Source organism: Eubalaena glacialis, chromosome 1 (genome assembly GCF_028564815.1).
Source record: "Eubalaena glacialis isolate mEubGla1 chromosome 1, mEubGla1.1.hap2.+ XY, whole genome shotgun sequence".
Taxonomy (NCBI): domain Eukaryota; kingdom Metazoa; phylum Chordata; class Mammalia; order Artiodactyla; family Balaenidae; genus Eubalaena; species Eubalaena glacialis.
In genome coordinates, this window is record NC_083716.1 from 2,145,931 (window position 1) to 2,169,861 (window position 23,931).

General features: G+C 54.2%; 1 long non-coding RNA gene across 1 annotated transcript in view; it reads right to left on the reverse strand.

Moving 5' to 3' along the window:
* Positions 1-7,210: 7,210 nt before the first annotated feature.
* Positions 7,211-23,931, reverse strand: part of LOC133092520 (uncharacterized) — a 347,721-nt gene continuing 331,000 nt past the window's right edge. Inside the window, exon 3 of the long non-coding RNA XR_009701062.1 lies at positions 7,211-7,235. This is a non-coding gene — a long non-coding RNA (uncharacterized LOC133092520). The remainder of the gene's footprint in view (positions 7,236-23,931) is intronic.

A 23,931-nucleotide genomic window follows, 5' to 3' on the forward strand; every position in this document is an offset into this window, starting at 1 on the left:
GCTGAGACTCTGATTACAAGCGACATCCACCTCCACAGGTGCTGGGATTCACAAGGACCTCAGAAGTCCTCAGTCTTGTCTGCACCTCTAATGTGAAGTTCGGGATATTGGCAGTGAATACAAAAAGATCCGTCACCCCCTGGCCAGCGTGCTCACTCACGGACGTCCCCACACCCGGTCCAGCTGCCCACCCATCACCAGATCGGTGTAGGACGTTCCAGGCTAAAGAAGGTGGGTTCCTTGAATGTCCCAATTCCTAAGTAAGCTAAGCTCGAGCCTCCCGTGGAGTATAAACACATAAGGCTGTTGCGTCTTATATTCCTGCTGGGAAAATCCACTTTGAATGCTTGAAACCTAGAGTCACTGGGCACAGAGATTTTTAATTTGTAAGAGGACCTGGAACCGCATTCGGCAGCACCTGGGGACAGAGGTGGATGGCTCTCGCCCCCTCACTCTCTTTCTTGCTGTCTCTCTACCTCCAGGCAAGAGAAAGCTGACAGGCGAGTCTTTTTCTACTGATGGCTGGAATTTGGCATTAACAGTACCGGCAATCTGCAATCAGCCTACAATTGTGTAACGATATGAAACGGGATGAAGCCGAGGCCAGGATACTGCTGTGTCCAAAGTGAGCTGGGTTGCACTTGAAGATATCTCATCATAGAAGTTTAATGTGCAACTTATTGTCTGGAAAAAAAAAACCTCTGTATGCCCACTAACGGATGGCCCGAGCCATCCCCGAGCCCTGCTTCTGTGGCTTTGAAAGGAATCGACGCCCCCTGGGATGAAGATACTGAATCTCAAAAAGAACAGGTTTGAGTAGGAGAAATAGACATTTCTGAGTCTATTCTAGAAAGATCACCTGGACGGGTTTTTACACACTCAGAGAATGACAGGAGAGACTCGGTCTTCTAAAAGAGTGACACAAAACAAGATGGGTGAAACTAAATACTTGTGAGGTTTGTTTTCCTTTACCCACTCAATCCACCCTGCCCTGTGCCCCGTAGGTGCCCTCTGACCCCCAGCTGGATTCCGCCAAAGGGGCGAGGGCAGCAGGGGGTGTGAGACGGGGACGGGAGGGGTTCAGGGTGCTGCTCCCCCAGCTTCCTCCTCCAGCTGGCCGCATCCTCCCCATCTCACGCTCCCCTCCAGCTCCCGGCCCAGCTCGGGGGCTGCAGCCACGCTGTCCAAGCACCAGAATCCCACCCTTTCTCTGAGCCTCCCTTTTCACAGCATCTCTTCACTACCCTTCCTCGAGTCCCCTCAGCTAATCGGGGGGCCCTCTGCTTCCCGCACGCCTGGCCCCGGTGCCTCTCAGGCATCCCTGGTGACCTTTCTTTTAATGTCGGTGATGTCATGACCTTGTAGATCCTTGAAGAAATCTAATTGTCGGGAAAGCACCTGCCAGCCGCTACGGTACGTGACATGCTGGTCTTTGTGTCCGCCCTCTGGGGGAGCGGGTTTCTGTTTCTGCTCTAGAATCCACACAAAACCCGCCAACAAGCACTGCTTTGCTCGCACGGGGCCATGTCTGACGTTGTCAAGTTATGGAGACTTCGGAGGAGAAGGAGTGAGGGTCCACGTTCCCAGCGATGGCCAGAGCCTGGGGGGGGTACTAAAGACACCACGTGGAACACGCAGTCCGGGAAGGGCTGCCTTGGGAGGGAGTTAGGCGCGACTAATGGTTATTCGTCAAAGATTTCAAAGCAGAATCAACCCTCCTGCCAAAATTAAAAGTATAAATGCAGCGCATTCCTAAAGACTCACTCATACCTTCAGCAAATATTCGCTGAATCCTACTCGCATGACTGGCGCTGTTCTGGGTGCGGGATCACGGCGGGCCAAACCATCTCAGCCCATGGGAAGCCCACCATCCACCACAGCATCGGTGTGGCAGCCGTGCCCCAGAGAGCTGCTCTGCAGTAGGACCCCCCCAAAGATGTACCCTGAGAGCAAGAGCAGGCATAACTACCAGCCCAACCCTGCACCCCTGTCCCCAGGGGCTGCTCACAAATACAGGCTTAGAGGCCCTCTGAGACGTTTGGGGCCAGGCAGGCCTGGGAATCTGCATTTCACTCTCCAGTGAGTCTACTGCCGTTGTCTGTGAAGTTCGCTTAGAGAGAAGCTGCGTTTCTGTGTCTGGCTGTGCACCAGCCCCAGGAATGGAGGCCCCAGGAGGAGGGTGGCCTGTCCTCACGCTTGCCCACTTCCCTGCGAAGCTTGGCCCAGCGGCCCAGGATGTAGGGGCCTCCTGGACGGTCTTCCTGGATGGTCGCACTGAGGGCCTGCTCCAGGCAAAGACCCTGCCACGCAGATCCTGCCACCCTGGGGGTGACGCCAGCCTCACCCTGGCTGCTGGGCCTCCCTCTGAGGATCTGCTGTCGCTCTCAGAGTTCCCCTTCCTCCAGCTGGTCTGATGACTTAACAAGGTCAACCGCCTCCCTGACGGCTCCATCATGGCAGGTTCTGTGGCCGGGATACTGTCCAGAAGGGAGGCACCCCGATGCGTTCCTCTCATCCCCACTCTGGAGAGATTTCTCCCGAGAAGGAACCAAGTCCCCGCCTGGTGCTGGCTCTGAGCCCTGGGGCGTGTGGGCTTCCTGCTTACGTGTATGTTGTGTCCGGGACGCGCCCCACAGAGGCAGCACAGGGAGGCCTGCTGGCCGTCGGGACCGCCCACGGCCCATCCCTGCCCTTCTCCCCATGCCCACCGGGCCCCTCCTTCCTACCCCGATGGACCCTTCACCAGCCCTGGGCATCACCCCACATTCCCCTGGGGCTCTGACCTGACATCTCCAGGGTTGACCCTGAGTCTGGGTCCAGCTTTGCTTCTGCTCTGTCCAGACAGCGAGCGTGGGGTGGCGCCTGGGAACACACAGCCCTGAGCCCCATGGGCCTGGCCCCAAGTCAGCTGGCACAGAGCCGCCTCTATTGCCCTTTCCAGTGTCATGCAGGCTGGGGACGCCTGTTGCCCTCAAGGCTGACGTCTTAGAGAGACCCCCCTCCAACTGCGTGGCAAGAGCGACCGCACAGACCGTGATTTAGGGTCAACCATTTCTGCGGGTAACCCGTTTCCACAGCTCGCGACTCAAGATCAATTTGCTCTGAGTTGACTGAGCCGAGCACGAGATGTTACCACTTAGGGAAAATGTTTAGAAAAAGAAGATGCAAGTCAGTGCAAAATCAGTCCTGCCAAAGCTGCCGCATTCCTGGTTCCTTCCCTGAATTCCGGGTACAGATCCTGCTCCCTGACCATGGCCAGCTGATGCTGAGACACAGCTCTGACGTGACAGGCAAGCGGAACAACTGTCCAGCAGACACACATTGGAGGGAGCCTTCAGGGCCCCCATAAAAGAGGGGCTGCGACTTTCGAGTTGGATGGAAAAGTACCAGAGTCCCCCATTCCTACAGCGAGTCGTGTAGCAGGACAGGTCGTGCTTGGACGTGGTTCCCACTGAGTTAGAAATCCTGTGACAGCTGCTTTACTGTTGGAGCAGAATGTCCCCTATCTGCTTCCAGCCACGCACGACATTAATCCAGAGGCTGATGAGAACTTGGGAGACGGCCACCAGTGTGGGAACGTCAGTACAAAGCCATGTATGTAGCCTCTTGTAGGAGAGTGGAGGTCAAAGCCAGTCACAAGTAAACCCTCTGGCCTTGCTCCTGTCACTGTCGACTTTAAAAAAATGCACAACGTGAGAGTTGCGAGTCATTTTTATCTGGGGCAAAATGAGGACTATAGTCCGGGAGACAGCATTTCAGAGAGCTCTGAGGAACTGCTCCCAAGAGGTGCGGGGGAGGTCAGTATAGATGTGGTTTTGGTGAAGGGGGAGTACATGCACTCGAGCACATATTTTTTGCAGAAGGTTTCTGCTAGTCTCGTGAAGGTTACTGCTGGTCACGAGGAGCAGACGTCACGATGAAGGATTTTAGCGCTTCTCTAGATATGACGAGATGCAAGAATTGGGCTCATAAAATCTGCTCCTGAAAATATCTGAACCATCTGAAGGCCTGTTCTGCCAGTTTCCCCAGAGCACAGGGGGCCTCATTCCTGATCTCCACCTGAGCTCCTTTCAGGGGGTGTTGAAGGTCAGCAGCTGCAGCGGCTCATGATTTGATCCTTGTAGAGGCAGATGGCAAGTGCCAGTTTGTAGATGACATCACCCAGTGTACTGAGATGACTAGTGTCCCCCATTTCACGTCCACCGAACCCCCAGATGGTGACATTTGGAAATAGAGCCTTTGCAGATGTAATCAGTTAAGATGAGGTCGTACTGGATTAGCCTGGCCCCTTAAGCCAATGGCTGGTGTGCTTGTAAGAAGAGAAGAGACACACACACAGGGAAAGGCCATGGCACGGACGCAGGAATAGGAGGGGTGCAGCTGCGAGATAAGGAGTGTCCAGGATTCTGGCCATCACAGGAGCTGGAAGAGGCGGGAAGGACCCTCCCCTAGAGCCTCAGAGGGAGAACAGCCCTGCAGACATTGATTTAGGACTCCTGGCCTCCAAAACTATGAGACAATAACCCTCTGTTGCTTTCAGCCCCTCGGTTTGTGATGCTCTGTTACAGCAGCCATGGGAAGCTAGGGCATCCAGACGCTGCCCATGTGGTGGGGTGCAGGCCACTTTAATTACAGGGACATCTGGGGAGGTGGGAGCCTCCCAGGTCACAGCCAGGAAGGAAAATCCCACGATGAGCAGGTGCTTCGGGGCAGAGCCTGGGTGTCCACTCATGCCCTTGGCACGGTAGCTACTGGGGCATCCAGGGGCCAGGAGCCAGATCCCGCCCTGGCTCTGGGCTCTCTCACCAGAGCCGCTCATCTCCTGCCCTGGAGACCTGGGCGGGCTTTGACGTTCCAAGGTACACGTCAAGAGCAGGTGCCTTGCGTCCTGGCACTCGCTGATAAACTCGCTCTCCGAGTGGCCAGATGGCCTCGGGTGGCCACGATGTCAGGGGTTTCTCTTAGGAAGTGCAGCGAACTGCAGATGTGCAAATCCACACTTGCGGTTAAGTTTAGGGTCAGATGATTACTTTGAGAAGCCCTCAGCTCTGGGAGTATTCACAATACTCGGCCCCTGCCCCAGATGCAATTTAAAGACACACTAAACTCTAAGATGGGGGCTCTGATCTTGCCCCCAGAGAAGGTTTGGATACATTTTTTTCCCGAAAAATCAAACAGCCAATTATTCCATGGTGTCTTCCCAGTCTTTCTGGAGCCCCTGCTTTGAGCATCCCTCAGCCACTGTGAGTCTGCCCTTTGAGAGACCAGGCACTGGTCACGGGAAGAGGAGGCCCCAAACCGACAGAAAGGACAGTGCAGGTGCCGCTGCCCAGGGCAGGGACTGTTCTGGAAGGCCTGAAGGCTGGTGGCACGCCTGGAAGAGCCCTAAATTCTCAGTGGGTCCCAGGTAAGAAGCAGGCCTCGCCTCAGTCTGCAGTGCCAGGGGCCAGCATGCTGGGGACCACGAGGGGCGTCACAGAGAGCTCTGGAGAGTGGAGGCTGGCAGTGCCCCATGGCCCCTCTGTGCCAAGCCTACCCGGCAGTCCTCAGCCAGAGCTGCTGGGTTTGGCTTGTTGGTGGTGGCCCCAGGATGGAGGGGTCATCAGCGAGAGTTTGTGCAGGGCTGAACAGGGCTGGGGCCGCGAGGGTGTCCGGCCGAGTCCTGGGCAGGGGTCTGACCAGCAGAGACGTGTCCATATCTGAGCACAGAGCAGCCCAGGCCCATCCCCCTCACAGTCGGGGAGGGGTGTCAGGCCACCGGGCGAGCTATTGGAGGGCCGTGCCCCTAACTTAGGGAGGTTTTGCCCTTGAATAAGGCTTATTTTCATTCACACCAAATCACGCTGAGCCTCGAGCAGAAAACAAGCTGCAAAGAGGCTCCAGTTAGGGGATGTGGGACCCTCGTCCATGCCCAGCTTCCTTTCCTCCCCCCAACGTGGGCTCCCAAAGCCTCAATGAGCCAGTTCCCCACTGATGTTTACAATCGCTTTGATGGATCCCAAGCTGCAAAGCGTTTGCTCTCTTCCTTTCAGGACTGTGGACTCTGTAATATCAGCCAAAATAGAAAAAAAAGAAGGATGGCGTTGTCCGTATTCCCTCTGCTGCAGTTTCTATTGTCATCATGGAAGGAGCCAGCACCATTGCAAGAATTATTAAGACGCTCAAGAAAATAAGCTGTTAAGAAAATGCATTTAGGTATAATAAAATGAAAGGGCCTTGGCTTTCTTTGCCAAAGGCATTATGCAGAGGGACATAAAACGTGACGTTATGACTATAACCTTCCCGCGAAACGTGTCTTGCCCAGCCACGGCATAAGGATGGTTTGAATGGAGCAGGAAAGCGAGCCGAGTACAGAGACCAGACGGCAGCCTGGAATATTTCAAAGGACCACGGGTGTGTGCTTGTCCATGCCTGTATCTTTTCAGAGGATGCTCGATATCACCAGGGAAGAGCTGACGGTCACGACAGAGCCATTGCTGCAAGGGCAGAATTGCTAGAAAACATAGCTCCACGAAGGCCGAATCATAAACTTTGTGGGACCTTACGTCTATTGGCTTCTGGGGAAACAGGTAAAAGAGAAGGAAGGAGGAGAATCCCTGTTTTGAATCCTGGGAACCCCCTTTTCTCGGTCTCAGCTTCTCCTCCTCACTCGGTGTGTGCTACTTTTTCATTACCCTTTGGAAGCAACACGTGCCCTGCGTGTGGCAGTGGAAGGGCCTCATGTCACAGGAGGTGACTGAATAAGGGAGCAGGCATGCCAGGCAGGAGTCTCGGTCACAGCCGGCTCTGCCTTCTCTCTTCTCAGCACTTGCTCATTTTGGCAGGACTCCCTGTTTCTACGATAGGCCTGGGCCAGTGGCCGTGGCTGAACAGGGGCAGGTCTGCGTGGAGCGCACAGGCCAGGCCTCCGGCTCTGGAGCGGAGCCCTCAGAGGTCAGAGCGCCGACCCGCGGGTAAAGCAGTTTCCATCCTACACACTTTATCAATCAGCTTCACAAAACCCATAAGAATAGTTTTCAAATGTATGACTTGACCCCTTGAGCTGTAAATAAACATGACAACATTTCGCTCCTTACTTACTTACTTCGCACCGGCTCAAGTGATGCTGGGATTTTTCAGAGATGTCTTCCCACAATTCACCAGCTTTGTTTTTCTTTTTGTCCACAATACGTCTCGAGAGGTGAACGGATCTGAATTCATTCTGCATTTTCAGCATGGACTCTTCTCATTTCTCCCTTTAAAAAAAGAAAACCAATGAACTGTGCACTGTAAACAAGGAGAAATGAAATACTTTCTTTCATGATGATAATGCTTAAACCTATTTCCCCCAATGAAACTCTTATGGTAATACACAAGCTCTGTTATAAATACATTTCTCATATTTTATGCAACTGGTTCTAAAGTTACAACATTTACAATGCACAAATACAAATTCCATCATTAATTCATGGGTAAGCTCAGTTACCCAAGAAATGGCGCAAACACAAACAGAAATAATGGCAAGGCGGGGCCAGATGCCGGCCCCCGGGGCCCACTGGCGAAGGGAGCGGAGGCCGGGGTGCCGACTGGTAGGTGTGGAGGGGCTGCACTTCTCGGCCAGGCCTGCCCTCCCCCACACTGGGACTCTGCAGTCATCACAGATGGCACCCCACCTCCTCGTGCTGCCGCTGTCCCACTGGGAGAAGGGCAGTGAGGCCCCAGCAGCCAGGCCCCTGGGCACAGAGGTGGAGAGAAGGAGGGGGAGCGAAAGGGCAGAGGAAGGCGCCGTTAAGTTCCCCACGAACCCCTAGGTTCTCAGCCCAGGCCATCCTTCTATAACTGGCAGAGGTTTCCTTATCAGGCTCGTGTGGTCCAGCAGCACCCAGAGCATCACTGGCCTGTCCACGTCTACTCCAGCGGCTGAACGTGGAGGCCATGGCCAGACTCTCTGCCAGGCCCGGGAGGAGCCCACAGGGCCGCTCCGAGCATTCTTTCTACTCAGAGACCCTCCAACCAGGATAGACCCTGGCCCCCAGCCCCGGAGACTGCAGATGCATCCAGGGGACCAGGGTCCGCAGAACCTCCCACAGACCCGCGGGCTTTGGTGCCAGTGCTTTGCTGAGTCCACTCCTGCCCCCTCTGTGCCGTGGTTCCCTGTGGAAGGCTCCAGGCCTCCACTAGCCACGTGTGGAAAGGAGGGGGGGAGTGAGGCAGGAGGTAAGGCCAGGGAGGAGGAGTGATGATAAAGTGCTTCTAACGGTGTCTGTTACCCAGTCAACAAGGCCGCTGCCGCCCCTGTGGGCAGTCTGGCCCCGCTCCTCCGCTGGGGGTTGGGATCATCTCAGATGGCTTTTCTATTTTTGACCAAGGACAATGAGTCTCTGAAGACCGGCTTGCCGTTCTGAGGTCCTGTTTTGAATCCTGGGAACCCCCTTTTCTCGGTCTCAGCTTCTCCTCCTGGTGGCTGGGCGTCTGTCACTACCCAGCCCGGCTTCGTGATGCAAATGTGGCCTTTTCCGTGCTGCCTCCTCAGAGTCAGTCACCTGGGGAGGAGAATACCTGCCCGGTGCTCAGGGTGCAGGCCCTTAATTAGACTTAACACTGTCAGCTCCAAAGCCGGGTAAATTCCTGGGACACGTGGGACCATCTGCACACCCACAGTGCACGTGAGCGCGCTGGCATGGCCGCCTGCTGTAACTGTGGCCAGTGCTTCTTGGGGAGGAACGAGCAAGGTATAGGAGGATCCCACAGGCCACCGCCTAGTCCCACACGTGTATGAGGGCCTTGCTCTGTGCCGGACGCTCTGGCAGACCCCGTGCGGTGAGGACCCAAGTTCACGGTCACCATCCTGCAGGCCTCCCTGATTTTGGGGGGAGGTAAAGGGTCAGGACAATGATTTGCCCAAGGACGGCCACGGAGCAGGTCTGCCAGGACAGATAGAGGCCACAAAACATATTCTAAGTCTTTATTTGGAAGTTAAAAATCAACCTATCAAATTATACTGTAATATGTCCATCTTCCTACCTTGACAAGTGTACCTCATATGACAGCACTGAAAAATACATGTATATCTGTGGTTTGTACATTATTGAAAGGTGGCAAAATAGCAAAGGTGACTGAATTGGTCCCCGTTACGTGTGGCTGACAGCTCTGTTGGTTGCCTGGTGAGGTCGAGTGAATAATAAATAGGGACATACGAATCCCATAAACAAAGTCCATAAAACAGGGTTGTTTGCTTTCATTTCTGCAAAATTTCTAATTCTTACGTTACTTACAGAGTTTTCAGAACTGTGTACTTTTGACAGGAATATTATAGAACTAAAAATAAAATTCGATGACATTCAGAATGTAAGAAAATGAATTTTATCAAAAATTAAATACGAATTTTCAAAAAAGTAAAATGACTGTACATATTTTAACAATTTTCTCAAAACAGTAAGATATCCAAAACACAAAATACAAATTGTGATTTGTATTACTGAATATCAACTATTAAGAAAAAAATTATTTTAAAAATCTGGATTTTTAAACTTTTCATTTTGACATTTTAGGTCAATCTTATCAAATGACCTTTATAAACAATAAACTCACCACAAGTCTGGCATTCAGCATCCGAAGCAGCGTGCCTCAGTTTCCAGGAAGAAGCCTAGGTTCTCACGCCCACAGGCCCCTCCCCACTCTGACAGCCCCCTTGGTTGCCAGCCCACCTCAGAGCAGGGGACAGACACCCAGATGTCCTTCCCACGGGCTCCCGGGGCCCATTCTTCTTACAGGTGGGAGCATCCCTGTAGAGAGTGGATGAACTGGGACGACGCTGGGACAGCTCAAGGGGGACGCGTCACCCCCCGTGCACGCAGCACACCTGCCGAGGACGAACTGAGGGGGGCGGGTTGCCAACAGCTGGAGAGTCACGACCTGGGAACAGAGGGAATCAGTGCCCCACGTGCTTCCTCCCTGACCCGACCCTGTGACCTCCGACCCCGCCCTGAGATGAGAAGCTTCTACAGAGGGGGAGGATGGCATGTCAGGTGTCCCACTCTTCCGGGGGAATTCCCACAGGCAGCAAGTGATGTGCTTAAGTTTTAAGCCATTCCATTTTCATTTTCCTTTTGGCTAAGTTCCCATTTTCGAAAGCAGCAGAAAGCCTCTCCAAGGGTTTACCAGAAATGGCTGGATTTCCCTCCAGGGGCTGTCCAGGCAGCTCCCCACACGGGGGTGAGCGAGGAGTGGAGGGCCCTCAGCCAGGGCAGCTCCACAGGCCTGGACCCCCCTCCAGTGACCAGGGGCAGGGGGCTCACGCCCCCCTTCCCCAGGTTGTCCTGCCAAGGGGGCGCCCTGGGGACCCGTGGGATGGAAAGAAGGTCCCCAGCAGTCCCCCAGGTTTGGGGTCCGAGCCTCTTCCCTCAAACTGGCCTGCAGCTGCTCTCTCAAAGGGCGTGAGAGCCCGGCCTCAGCCCTCCAGGCGCCCCCTCTGAGGTCCTGGCTCATTTCAGGCTGCCCCACGTCCCTGTCTGTCTCCAGCCTGGAAGGCCACGGCAGGCCCGAGTTCTCTGCCCCAGCGCCGTCCCCACCCCAGTCCCGAACATGTAAACAGACCCCCTACGGCCGGGCTGGTATCCCCCGACCAGCGCCCCTGGCACTGACACCCCAGCTCCTCCCTACGGCCTGCGACCTCCCACAGGCTGTGCCCCAAGACCCGGGGCCCCTGCAGCCCAGCCGGGCCCCCCTCCCAGCCCGTTGGGGACTGGCTTGCGTCCAAGCTTCCTGGGAACACGCACAGAGGGCCGCATGGCTCCGCGGTGTCCGCGGTCCCCCCGCCGGCTCCCGGCACAGCTGCCCCAGCTCCCTTCTCGGGGAGACTCCCACACGCATTTTGAACCAGATCTCCAGGAGGCCGGAGCCCAGACCCAGCACGCGCGTGGCCTTGAGCAAGGGCTACGCAGTTCTGGGCTCCTGAGCCCTGTGGGGCAGTGCAGAGGCAGGGTGGGGTGCCGGGGGACCCCCCAGGGGTGACGCTCTGGGACCACACGCCCATTGGTCCCCGTGCCCCACAGAGTGGACCGGTCATGCGTGTTCGCAGCCCCAGGAACGCGTGTGTCGGGTGCGGTCCACAGCCTGAACCAGTTTGGAGGGCGAATCCTACGAGGACGCCCATAAGGCAGGGCCCACGTCCCCACGCAGGCCTGGACGGGAGCTCCAGCGGGAAGGAGGCTGGAGCCAAGCTCAGCCCCGCGTCCTCATCTGTCTGTGCAGTTGTCACGAGCAGAGGGAAGAAGCTTCCAGACCCTGGTAGATGAGGCCGAGGTCAGGGCTGAGTCCCCGCCAAGAGGGTGTTCGTGGCACAGGAGACAGAGCGGGCCCTACGTCAGCGGCGACGCGGCTGTGAATCGCCCGCTGGGTCTCGGCATCGTCCATGATGATGAAGTAAGGAGACGGCACTTCTCTCCCCGCGAGTCCTCTTGAGGCTGACTGCCTGCCTCAGTCAAAGGCCTCACTGTGGGTGCCGTGAGCTTCTCTGGCAGCATCTCCAGAAGCAGTGAGAAGGTCCTTCCCCATGGGCATCAAGGAGACGATGTGGGCTCCTGCCGTCCTGGCTGGGAAGATTCCTCCGCCAGACGTGAGCGCATCCGGCTCCACTCAGCAGGACCCAGCGGCCTCGAAAGCCCCCCTCGCCTGCAGGAGTGGGGTGACTTCTCCTTCCAGCCCCAGGTCCTTCCAGGGAAGCTGCACGTTCTCAGCTGTTGACCTGGGTGGATTCCGCAGGGCAGCCCTGCAGCATTTACGTGGATACTGTTTCTCCGGAGCATCCTGCACAGGCAGCCCTGCAGCCTTGGGGGGAACCAGCTCCACGAGGGCGGGGCCAGAGCAGACCCAGCTGGTGGGAGGGTAAGAAAGACCCCTGCTTCCGCCTGGGGACCCTGTGCTCTCACCCACCCAGGGGCCCCTCAGCATGAAACCCGCTGGCCTTGGCTAGAGTACAGCCCTTTGCACACCTGCCCATGCAAGTGGAAGACCCACCCGACACAGCAGCGGGCACTGGTGCATCTGAGAGTGCAGAGACCACTCCCCAGGGGACAGCCCGGGGGAGCAGAGGCTCCACACCGGGGGCCCCTCGCTCACCACCCGCAGCAGGGCCTTTCCCCTCCCAGCCCAGGGCCCGGCCCCTTTCTCCTGCAGGACCCCACCTGCCCCTTGGGGCCCCATCTCAACTTTGTTCCCCAGGTCCCCGAACACCCTTCCCAGGCGCCCTTTCCGGCCCCTCCAGGCATCTCCCCACCACGCCCTGCCTTATCCTCAGCCCAGCAAAGCAGCCCCTCCATTTACACCCCTTGCAAATCCAGATGAAGACACGAGATTTTCTTTGTTCTCAGCACCCAGAGCCACGATTTCCACCGCTGTGTCTACGGAATCCCAGCCCCTAAGCAATGCCCTGGATGAGCTGCAGGAACAGCAAAGGGAAAAGCCATCTGAAACCACCTCCTGGTCCTGGAACGCCTGTCTCGGGGCTGCACGCACCCCGAGGTGGACATCAGCTCAATGTCCCTCAATCACCACATCTCAGGGTCCAGCCCCTGCTCCCTCCAAAGCCAGTACACCTCGTTCTCCAGCCCCAGTGCTGCCTCGGACTACAGGCCTCTCCAGGTGGGCGGGAGGGACCACAGGGGCCTGCAGAGGCCAAGCTGGGCCGTGCAGCCACGGGCAGACCCCCTGTGCATGGCCTTCCGCAGAAGGGATGGGGAAGGCAGGCGGTGACACACTTCCCCATCCCCAGCCCCCGGGACACGGAACGGGGGGCCCGGGTCTCGGCGATGGGCAGCGAGGCAAGCGAGCTGCCCTTCCTGGCTCAGCCAGCCTACCCAGCCCCACGGGCTCCTCTTGGCCGGGCCAGGCCGACTCTTCCCATCAGCTTTCTGCTGTTGAAAGGGATCTGGGGCTGACACACCATCAAGGCCTGCTCATCGCAGGGTAGACACACACTTCACATCTCCCCCCGCCGCCTTTCCAGTGAGTTCACAGGCGAGGAGAAGACGCCGTGGGTGTGGGCCCAGACCACCGGGTGTGAGTCCCAGCTCAGCCACGTGAACAAGCCAGGTACCCTCTCTGAGCCTCACCGTCCTCATCTGTAAAATGGGGATGATGCTTTCACCTTTCCCGGGGCTGTGAAGATGAAGGCACATGAGGCCATGCCGGGCATGTGGTGAGAACTCTGTGTGCGCTTTCGAGAAATAAAAAGAAACCCAAACCCACTCACCCACAGCAGCCACGCCCTGAGAGAGCAGATACTTCGGGTGGCGGGCCCTGAGCCAGTGGAGCCGGAGGTCCAGGGCAGCCTTAACTGGCAAGGCCAGCATGGTCAGCAGAACGACGCCCCCAAAGCTTCCCAGAACCTGTGAATATATTGCCTTACCTGGCAAAGGAAAAGGAAGGAGGCTTATGGAGACAGGTTGCGAATCAGCTGGCCTCAAGATGGGAAGATTGTCCAGGATTATCTGGCTGGGGCCAACATAATCACATGGGTCCTTATGGGGAAGAGGAGGCAGAAGAGGGAGAGCCAGAGAGATGGCAGCACGAGAGGACTCGACCCACCGCTGCCGGCTTTGAAGAGGAAGGGAGGGGCCACGAGCGCGGGCTGCAGGTAGCTTCTCCGAGCTGAAACTGCAAGGAGCTGGATTCTCTTCTAGAGCCTCCAGAAGGAAGCCTGCGGATGCTGAATTCAGCGCAGTGCGTCCACTGTGGACTCCTGGCCCCAGAACAGTAAGGTAACGCACGTGTGTGCTTTGAAGCCACGAGCCTGTGGGCTGGCGCTTTGTTAAGGCGCCCTAGGGAACTCACACAGCGAGAGCCAGTCCAGTTTCGGCTCACCTCATCCTCCCCATCCCTGCTGAGGAGCCCGCACTCAACGTCCAGGGCCCGTTTTCTGAATCCCAAACACACAAGTGCTGGTGAGTGGTCTCAGCCCAGATGCTAATTACGAATTTTCCAAGCTTGAAAGAATGCACAAGTCTGCTAAGATTGCTAGCTTCTTTCTAAATTACAGCTGTTTTATATAAACATACCTTTTATGCCTATAAATCTTTCCGAGAGGCTGCATTTCTAGGCGGAATAATATTTGTCCAGAATTTAAGACAACTAAGGGATTACCTTAGTTGTAATCTAAGGGCTGCTTTTTCTTCCTTGCCTGATGGTTTTTCTGTAGAAAGTCAGGGCCACAGTCTCCCTGGTCGCTGCCTCTGTGCAGCACAGATGTCGGCTGTTCCCACGTGCTAAGTAACACTTACCTGCACGACAGTTGCATGCATGGTGACCGGCCTCAGGAGCTGTGGCCGAGACCTCGAACCGAGGGTGGACTTCGAATGACCTTGAAAGGCAGCAAGAGTGTACAACCCAAGAATCCGGGTGCACATGTTTCCCGTGTTTGAGGTGAATGTGGTTTGATACTAACATGTAATCTCGGGACTTCCCTGGTGGCGCAATGGTTAAGAATCCACCTGCCAATGCAGGGGACACGGGTTTGAGCCCTGGTCCGGGAAGATCCCACGTGCCATAGAGCAGCTAAGGCCGTGCGCCACAACTACTGAGCCTGTGCTCTAGAGCCCACGAGCCACAACAACTGAAGCCCGCGCACCTAGAGCCCGTGCTCCGCAACAAGAGAAGCCACCGCAATGAGAAGCCCGTGCACCGCAACGAAGAGTAGCCCCCGCTCTCTGCAAATAGAGAAAGCCCACGCGCAGCAACGAAGACCCAATACAGCCAAAAATAAATAAATAAATAAATAAATAAATAAAATAACTATCAAAAGATGTAATCTCTCCCCATTTTCTTTAACAAATCTTTTATATTTTGAAGCAGGAAGTTGCAGAGGTAGTAGTAAGAGGTCCCATGAACTGTTCACCCAGTTTCCCCAGTGGTTCCATATTCCGTAATTGCAGCACAATATCAAACCCAGGAATTGGGCATGGGCACTAAGGGTGAAGTTCTAAGTCATTGCATCACATGTGTGGACTCACATAGCCTCCACCGCCATCAAGGTCATAAATATCCCAACACACGGGCCCCCTCATGCTCCCCTCCTATCATGCCCACATCCCTCCGCACCACTAATCCTCTCTCCTCCTTGTACTTTTGTCATTTGGAGAACGTTACATACATGGAATCACACAGCATGTGACCTTTTGGGGTCGCCGACTTGGGATGTGCCCTTGAGATCCACCAAGTCAATGTGTCTACCCATAGTTCATTCATCTTTATGGTCAAGCTGTATAAGGTTTAATCCTTTTCCTATTGAGGGGCATTTGACTGCTACCAGTTTTCTGCTCATCACAAATCAAACTGCTATAAACTATTGAGCACAGGATTTTGTGTGGACGTGTTTCTTTATTTTCCTGAGAGAAATGTTTAAGAGTGTGGCTGGGTCGTATGTAAGCATGTGTTTAGCTTTTCAAGAAGGTGCCAAAGTAATTGCCAGGACGCGAGAGGCCCAGTCTCTCCACAACCTCACCAGCATTTGGCCTCGTAGCTTTGTCTTAGAAGGCCACCCCTTTCCTGGTCTCAAAAGCAAGCTCTGGTTGGAGCTTTTTTGGTCTGTACTTATTGGCATTTTGGGGTTTCTGGTTTCTCCCATGTCCTGTCTGGGGTACATGAGGCTAAAAGAAAACCCAGGGAACTCATCTTCATGTTATTCCTTGGGTCTTGAGGGTCTCTAACTGGTCTGTCTTCTTCTCCCCCTCTTCAGTGTCTTCTTCTGTGTGTTCTGTATGTGATGTCCAAGGATTTTTGCTGCACTCGGTAAGCAGAATCGTAGATAGTCTATCCAGAAACATGAGTCCCCATATCCACTCAGAACAGAGAAAACGTCTTCCTAGACAAGCTATGCGTGCAGTGGGCAGCCTGTTGTTGTTGATGACCAGGTTAGAAGAAACCCTTTAAGGTCAGTCTGTGTGTCCCTGTCAAGCTGAACACTAATTAATGATGCAGCCTGATCTGTCATTGTGTCAACCAGCACATAGATGTTTCTCTAAGTTCAATCAGCAAGGTTATCATTGCTATTATACTCAGAGAAAGAATTTCTTGAAAATCAACAGATATTGGAAATGGTAACTGTAGCTATTGATTAGCGAGTATTAACAAGTTACACTTAGCAAACTGCACATTTATGCAAGAACTCCGGACCATCTACCTCCTCTCCTGTGGTCGGGCCTTTTTAAAAAAATTTTTTTTTAATTGAAATGTAGTTGATTTATAATGTTTTGTTAGTTTCAGGTGTACAGCAAAGCAGTTCAGTTTTACATATATATATATATTCTTTTTCTTATTCTTTTCCATTATAGGTTATTACAAGATATTGAATATAGTTTCCTGTGCTACAAAATAGGTCTTTGTTGTTTATTTTATATACAGTATGTGTATCTGCTAATCCCAAACTCCTAATTTATCCCTCCCCAACTTCCCCTTTGGTAACCATAAGTTTGTTTTCTATGTCTGTGAGTCCATTTCTGTTTTGTAAATAAGTTCATTTATATGATTTCTTTAGATTCCAGGGCCTCTTAATGTATGCACCCTCATCAAATTCGTTGGTGGATCCACTCACTCATTTAATCACATTTTGTAAAGTAAGTTTTTCTCTTGGAATAATTTTCGATTTTCCAAGATAGTTCAGAGAGCTCCTGTCTACTCCCCACTCAGTTTCCCTTTTTGTTAACGTCTTACGTTTAGAGGCTCACTTTTTAACTAAGAAATTCACACGGGTACAACACAGTTAACAGAACTAAAGGCTTTGTTTGGAGTCACCAGTTTTCCTGCCAGTGCCCTTTTTCTGTCCCAGGACCCCACCCAGGACCCTCACTGTACTCAGTCGTCACATGACCTCAGCCTCCTCCAATCTGGGACCAGCTCTCAGTCATTCCTTGTCTTTTAGCTCCAACAGTTTTGCAGAGACTCTCCTGACGTTTGCCCCTCACCTCGGGTTTGTCCGATGTTCTATCTGATGATGACGCTGAGGTCGCTGGTTTGTGGGGAGAGTCCTGGAGGTGAGGAGCCCTCTGGGCACAGTATAGCAGGGGGTGTGTGACTCACACACCTGGCTTATCCAGGTGACATGAACCCCGATCTCGAGGGTAAGCTGGGATCTGAGGGGGTCTCCACCAGGAAGGTACCATTTTCCCTGTTCACTTTCTGTTCTTTGGGAACTAAGTCACTAAGTGCAGCCGATGCTCAAAGGGCAGAGAATTCAACTGCCCCCCCTCCTGGGGGAAGAGGGAGCTTGCCCATACATTATCTGAAATTCTTCTGTATGGCAAGTTCGTCCCCTGCCCTCCATTTATTTATTCATTTATCTCTGTCAGTAGGATGTAAGTGAGCACAGGCTCGTGCGTATCCATTTTACCCTGTGCGTCATCATCCAACAGCCTGCTTCCCCACGTCCCACGGGGTCTCCACGGACGCTGCCTGGGGACGGGTCCCGTTAGCACCTGGCCGGGTAAAAGCCCAGCTCCCTGTCTGGCCTCCTCTGACACTGACCTTCTCCTCCTTGCTTTACTGTCGGCACAACAGCTGGCTCTCCTTCGGGGGGCTTCTCGAAGTTTCTGCTGCTGAGACACGGGCCTGAGCAGTGGCGAGTCCCTCCGTGGGCTCTGAGACTGACTCAGAACTGCTTCTGGCCAGCCCTGTCCCCAGCCTGGCCCTTCCTCCCTCCTGGCCCGCAGTGCAGCGGAAGAGCTGCCGCCAGAGGAGAAAGGGGGCCGGGCGGCCCACCAGGCCATGGCTGCACAGGATGGGGGTCGCACCGGCTTCCTCCTCTCTGACATCTGGAATGGGGTGGAGGGCTTCCCGACAACGTCCTGGTTTGGAGATAGAACGATGTGTTTTATAAACAATTAAACACCTGCACCCTGCGGGCAGAATGCAGCCTTTTCATAGTCAAACTGGACGGATGTTAAGATTTCCTCTAACTGTAGATCGAGGGCCTACGTGGGGCTGTTCGGAGAACGCTTGGCTGGAAGGGACTTGACCTTGGAGCCGCCAGTGAGGATGCCCCCTCAGCCCCTGGGTAATGGCTTCGTCAGCAAATAGTTAAAACGGCTGCAGAGACTCACAGTCTAGGATCAGAGTAGGTGAACGAAGACCTGAATGTCTCTTAGGTTGAAGCATTTTGTGTTGGTGTGTGTGTAACATGTGTACAAACACTGCTTTTCAAATATGAGGGTGACAAGTCCCAACTGTTAAAACATTTTAAACTCCAAATACATCGGATGTTGTTTATCTGCTACTTAATGTTTCACTGAGGAGGAAATCTTTCTCCCCCACAAGCAAATCAAGGCCAGAAGAACAAACTTGCACAGGTCAGATTTCACCACTTTGGTTGCTTGGATGTGTCTTCAAAGTCACATTGTCAAAGTGACACTTCAAGGGCAGCAGAGAGCACAGGAGGCAGCTGAGAACCGACGGGGCTGAGGCTGACTCTCGTGGAGCCGCGGCTGCAGACCCTCCTGGGGGCCCAGGCAACACCTCCGCCATCCTGGTCTAGGCAAGGGATGGGGCCGGCAGTGCCCTCGGGGTGTCCCGGGTGAGGAAATGACTGCCTGGGAGGTCTACAGCCTGCCAGCTTGTCCTGCTCATGGCTCCTGTTTCCACCAACCCCACGGAAAATGCAAAAGGTCCCCTCAGAGCCCTGTGGTGTGTGGGAAGGTGGGTAGACCTGAGGCGCGGGGGTGGTCCAGGCCCCACCGGGGAGGCTGCCAGGGCTCGGGCTGCAGCCCAGAGGCTGGAAAAGGGGGTCACCCTCCATGGCCACTGAGTTCCGTCTCTTTCTTAATTCCATGGGAGGCTGGGATCTCAAGGTCTCTTCAACTTGAAAATGTAAATTGGGAAAACGTGTTCACAAAACCCTGCTCTTTTCCTGTTCAAATAGTCTTCTGTTCAAACCCTAAGAGAGTGTTCTAATATAAAGTAAGAAGTACAAGAGAATGAGAAGAGACAGAAATCAAAGCTGCTCTTCCCTGGAGAAACCGAAAACAAGATGACGGGGTGTGTATATTAGTGGAAATTAAAGTGGTTCAGAGGGGCCTTTCCCACTCGCCAGGTGCGTGAAGTTCAGGGACGCCACGTTTCTCTAGACGCTCGATGGGCCTCCCTGAGCCTTCCTGCCTCCTTGGGCTTGAGGTGATTGAGGCTGTGACAGTAATGAAGCATTATTGCGGAAGTTTTGTAGATTTGAGTCAAAACGGGCCTGACCTGCAAGAAGATATGACAGGACGCAACTGTACATTATGCTCATCTTGTTTTATGAGATTCAGGCTTGCCTGTTTCAAGGCTTTCCCGTTCTTTACGCACAATTCAATTAAGCTACTGCCGTTGAGTTGCTTTCAGAGAGCACAGTAACACCTAAGCAATCTTGAATAGATGAGATGGCCACACAGCCAACTCTACGGGGGTCACTGGTGTGGCTGTCAGGCCAGGCTGTGGCACCACTGTGTCTCTGATCACTGGCAATGAGAAATAAACCCGAGAGAGGGAGAGGCTTTCTTCAAGAGGATTATTACAATGGGGTGGGGTGGGTTACTGCCATAGGGAGAATCTCAGACCTTGAGATCTGCAGGAGTCTCCGAGGTCAGAAGGAAAGAAATTTTCTTCTATAGGGAGGCGCAATCAAGGCTAGAAAGAACTGGGTGTAAGGGGGTGGTGTGATGGAACAGTTAATCAGGGAATGTTCTGGGGAGCAAGCATTCCATGTTCCCATATCCAAGTGCTGGTCAAAGTTCAGGGCCTCGAGGAAAGAGAGAAGCCTGCGCTGGGGAGAAAAAAAGTTTTCCTCCTCTACCTTCTTAGGTTCTGTAACTGAGGCATGTGAATTAAACCAACAGAAGCTAGATTAACAGGAGAAAAAATTACACATGCAATGTGGGAATACTCAGTGATGAGTAATCCAATAGGGTGGTTAGAATTTGGGGCTCATATACCCAAGTTAGTAGGTTAAAGGGATGGGGGAGAAAAAGCTTTGGGGGGAAGAATAAAAAGATTTCTTTAGGAAAGACAAATGGGTTTTTAGGAGAACAAATGAGAAGCAAGAAAGTTTGTGATAATGTTCGTTTATGCAGGTTCAAGTGGTCCTTCTTCAAGGCCACGACTCTCCCCAGAGAGGGGAATTGTGGTAGGTCTACTCTTGATCTCTCCCCTGGAAGCAGACACACCCTAAAGAGGGAATTGATGGCAGCCTCTTTTGCTGGAAGTCACTGTCTTTAAGCAAAACAGGGAAGCTCCGAGGAGGCTTCTTTCTACATCTATTATTCTCAAATGTTTCCAGCTTAAAATAATTTTCTTATCATTTCTGGGGTTCCAAGTGGGTTCCCAGAGCTGACTAACATTTGGTCAAGTAGGCATTTCATCCAGATTTGTCAGTGGGGACAAACAGTTCAGCTAATCATCAGTGAGGTAAAGAATGGGAATTTCAGGTCGGGGGCTGGGCTTGTTGTAACCAGAGGGCATCTGCGAGTCTCATCCAAGTCATATGGGGAGGGTGGATCTTGGCAGTTCTGCCTGGAACCCAAAAGGGCAGGGGGATTTGATCATTCAGGATGGTCATCATCTTGGCCATCCTAGCAATCATGTCTGGTCCACTATGGTCCCCTGATCCGACAGAGACCCCGTGGGTTCCAAGATGGGGCCAGGGTCTGGGAGTATTTTATCACTGGCTTTGCTTTTAAATCCTCTACGGGTAATGCCCCCTCTACTGCCTGTGCCTGGGGAGGTCACACCCACTCCACTCTGGGGAGCCAGGCCCAAGGCCCTGCGTTACAGTGATGGGGAGAAACCCCACGCAGAAATTGTCCTCAAACCTACATCACCAGTGTGGCTGATGAGAATTAGTTTTAAGAAAATGGGAAAAAACAAGGCAAGACTTCTCCCTCCTGAGTGTATTTATAACCGACTTCAAGCTCGCCTGCAGCCAGGCCAACGCATGCGGCTTCCCTGGTTAGCTGACGCTGGCACTTCTCCAGCTGCGCGATCCCGTCTGGACCGCATCTGGAATAACATTACTCACCCACACCTGCCCGTGTTCAGGGCGGCAGGGTCCACTTTCCGAGCTGCCCCGCGAGATGTGGACATCGCAGCAGTGGACCCGGGGGCAGGGGGGGAGCAAATCACAGGGAGCAGCTGCCTGTGGCCCCCCGGCCCCCGCCAGGGCTGTGTTTACACACACACCGCGAGCAACGTGGCCAGGTCACGTCAGACACGCGCCCTCGTTCGTCAGAAAGCTTCCCAAAGAGCTCCCTGGAATGTCCAGGCACTGTCCTCCGCAGGGGGGGGCAACAGTGTGACAAGGGGGAGTGCAGATCCTAGAAATTCTCGGGCGGCGACAACAGGGGCTGGCCGAGGCTCCTCCCACCCCTGCTGCGCCCCTGGAGCTAACAGGTACCCTGCTCACGTGTCACCCCATCCCTTCCGACCTCGCCGGTTTGAGCCGGGTCTGGACATGGGGTTTGTTGAAGCTTGACCAAGTGATTCAGATATGAAGCCGGGACCTAGAACCACTGCTTTAGGGACTTGTTACTAACAAGCATGGCCTGGTACAATGCAGAATCCCAGGCCCCACTCCAGACCTAAAATGTGAAGGAGATTCCCCAGTGCTTCACAAGGAAATTTGAGAAGCGTTGCCCAGGTGTCAGCAAAGTTGTTCTATAAAGGGTCAGAGAGCAATGATTTTAGGCTTTGAGGGCCGTGCAGGTGGTGTTGCAACCTCTCAACTCTGCCCTTGTCGTGTGCAAGCCGACACAGGCTGTGTGTGAGTGTAAATGGTGAGTGCTCTGTGTCCCCAAAAACCTTTGTTTACAAACACAGGCATGAGTTCGGCCCACGGGCCGTAGTTTGTTGGTCCTGACGTGGAGGCACCCCAGGAGTGATTACCCAGCTTCTGCAGGCAGCGATGATGTAATGAAACGATTAGCCATCATTTCATATGACAAACTGTCTTTAATGCGTACACGTGGGTGGCAAACCTCAGTGGACCTCATGGTCATCTTCCAGAAGGGCCCCAAAGGAGGCTGGCCACGGGGCCAGGCAGAGGGGTCAGGAAGGCTCATGACGGCTTTCATCTCCTGCCCCCACCAGGCATCACGGACTGCCGCGGGGTACACTCACCTGCTTCTCTCTCACAGGTAAGCACCTCTCCAGCTGGTTCCCCGGGTTATCCCAGGTGCCCTGGGCAGCTGTGAAATCCCGGGATGGACTCTAAGAGGAAGGCGGGGGGCGTTTGGACAGTCTTGAGTGTGATAAGGTTTTAGGGAAGCAGGGCTTGGAGCCTTGGGCAGCTAGTGACCGGGGGTCGGGGAGGCTAACGTGGAGGTTCAGAAAGATGAGAGGACGTCGGCAGAAGCAGACTTGGCCCAGGAGTTTGGTGGCACCTCATCTACAATCGAAACAGACGCACCTCAGAGCTGGCGTGGAGGCTGCCAGCCCAGTCTCCCGACAACCAGACACCCAGCCCGGCTCCGTCTGGGCGGAGGGTGGGAGAGAAGATGGGGAAGGATGCAGACCCTCCCCACCTTTGCTGGACGTGTTTACAGTGGGATTCGCGGGGTGACCCTGTTCTCGGGACGGTTCCAGCATATTCCCCACAGATGCCAGACGTCTGCAGTGCCGCCTTATGCAGGTTGCTGGGTCCTCCGATGGGCGCCTTTTAAGCATATGGGTGACTGTTGGTTTAAGTTCCCAAATATTTGCTGACAACTTCTTAAGGAAAAATAACGAAGGCATCGAGTTGGAGCCCATCACCTTGGGATCCGGGCACAGTGACCGCGACGTCATTTTTAACTGAGAAGAGTTCCATCACACCAGAGAGTCGTCACGGCAACAGCAAACGCCGGTTTATTATTCTTTCAAGTCGCATATGGATCTGGGATTCTGGGTCCCCAGCAGCCCTCCTTCACCTGGCCCAGCAAGGGGCTTCATCTCTTTATGATTTGCCAATGTTTGGCCTTTGCTTGTGCTTTTCAGACTAGATATCAGGGGGAAAAAACATAGAAAAAGATTGGATTATGGGAAAGAATGCAAACAACTTTGTATCCCCACCGAGCACTAAAAAGTTGATCTGGGGAGGTTTCATGGTGGGTCTCAGGAGGGATGAAGGCTGCCATGAGGGATTCTCGTTTTCTCGTCCCAAACTTCACGAGGCGGGAGGTGGAGCAGCCCAGCCAGGTGGTTCAAGGACCCACGAAGTTCTGGCTTTTTCACCTCCTGGTCGGTCTCAGTCCCCCTCGTGAGGGGCCCTGGCTTTGGGGACCTTTCTACAGGAAGAGTGAGGAAAGGATGAGTGGCCATGAGGTATCAGGAAGGCAGCAGTGGATGGAAGCCAGGAAGATGGAGGAGGTAAAGCCTCCATCTGGGGTGGGGGACAGAGAGGTGAGGCTGGAACCGGTGCCGAGGGCCCCAGCGCCAGCAGCCCCCCTGCACCCCGGGACAGGAGGAGCACAGCTGTCTTCACATCAAGACACGGGCTCGGCTCAGAAAAGCGATGTGGCCCTGAGTCACGGTGCACCGGGCCTCCATGCTGGCCCTCGTCACAGGCTGACAGCGTGGGGCAGCGGGAGATTCTGTCCCCGACTCTGCCAAGGGGACAGACGGCACCAAAGAGAAAGTGGAGACGGAGGGTGGAGTCCAGTCCTGCCGGGGCCCAGCTCGGGGCAGGCAGTGCAGGGGGCAGCAGGGAAGGCCCCCTAAAGCCCAAAGACGCCAGCCACTCTGCCCAGGGTCAGGGAAACACAGCCTCCAAGGATAGCTTTTCGATTAGGGGAGTGCCGGGAAGGCCGAGGAGGCTGGAGGTGACCACTGTCCGCGAGGGCTTCCCCGGAACCCTGGGCTAAGTCCTCCTGGGCTCCCCTCGGCCTTTCAGAGCCCTCCGTCTTCCAGGTCTGAATCTCTACATCATCAGATGCCTCCTCGGTCCCCTATTAGTGATGG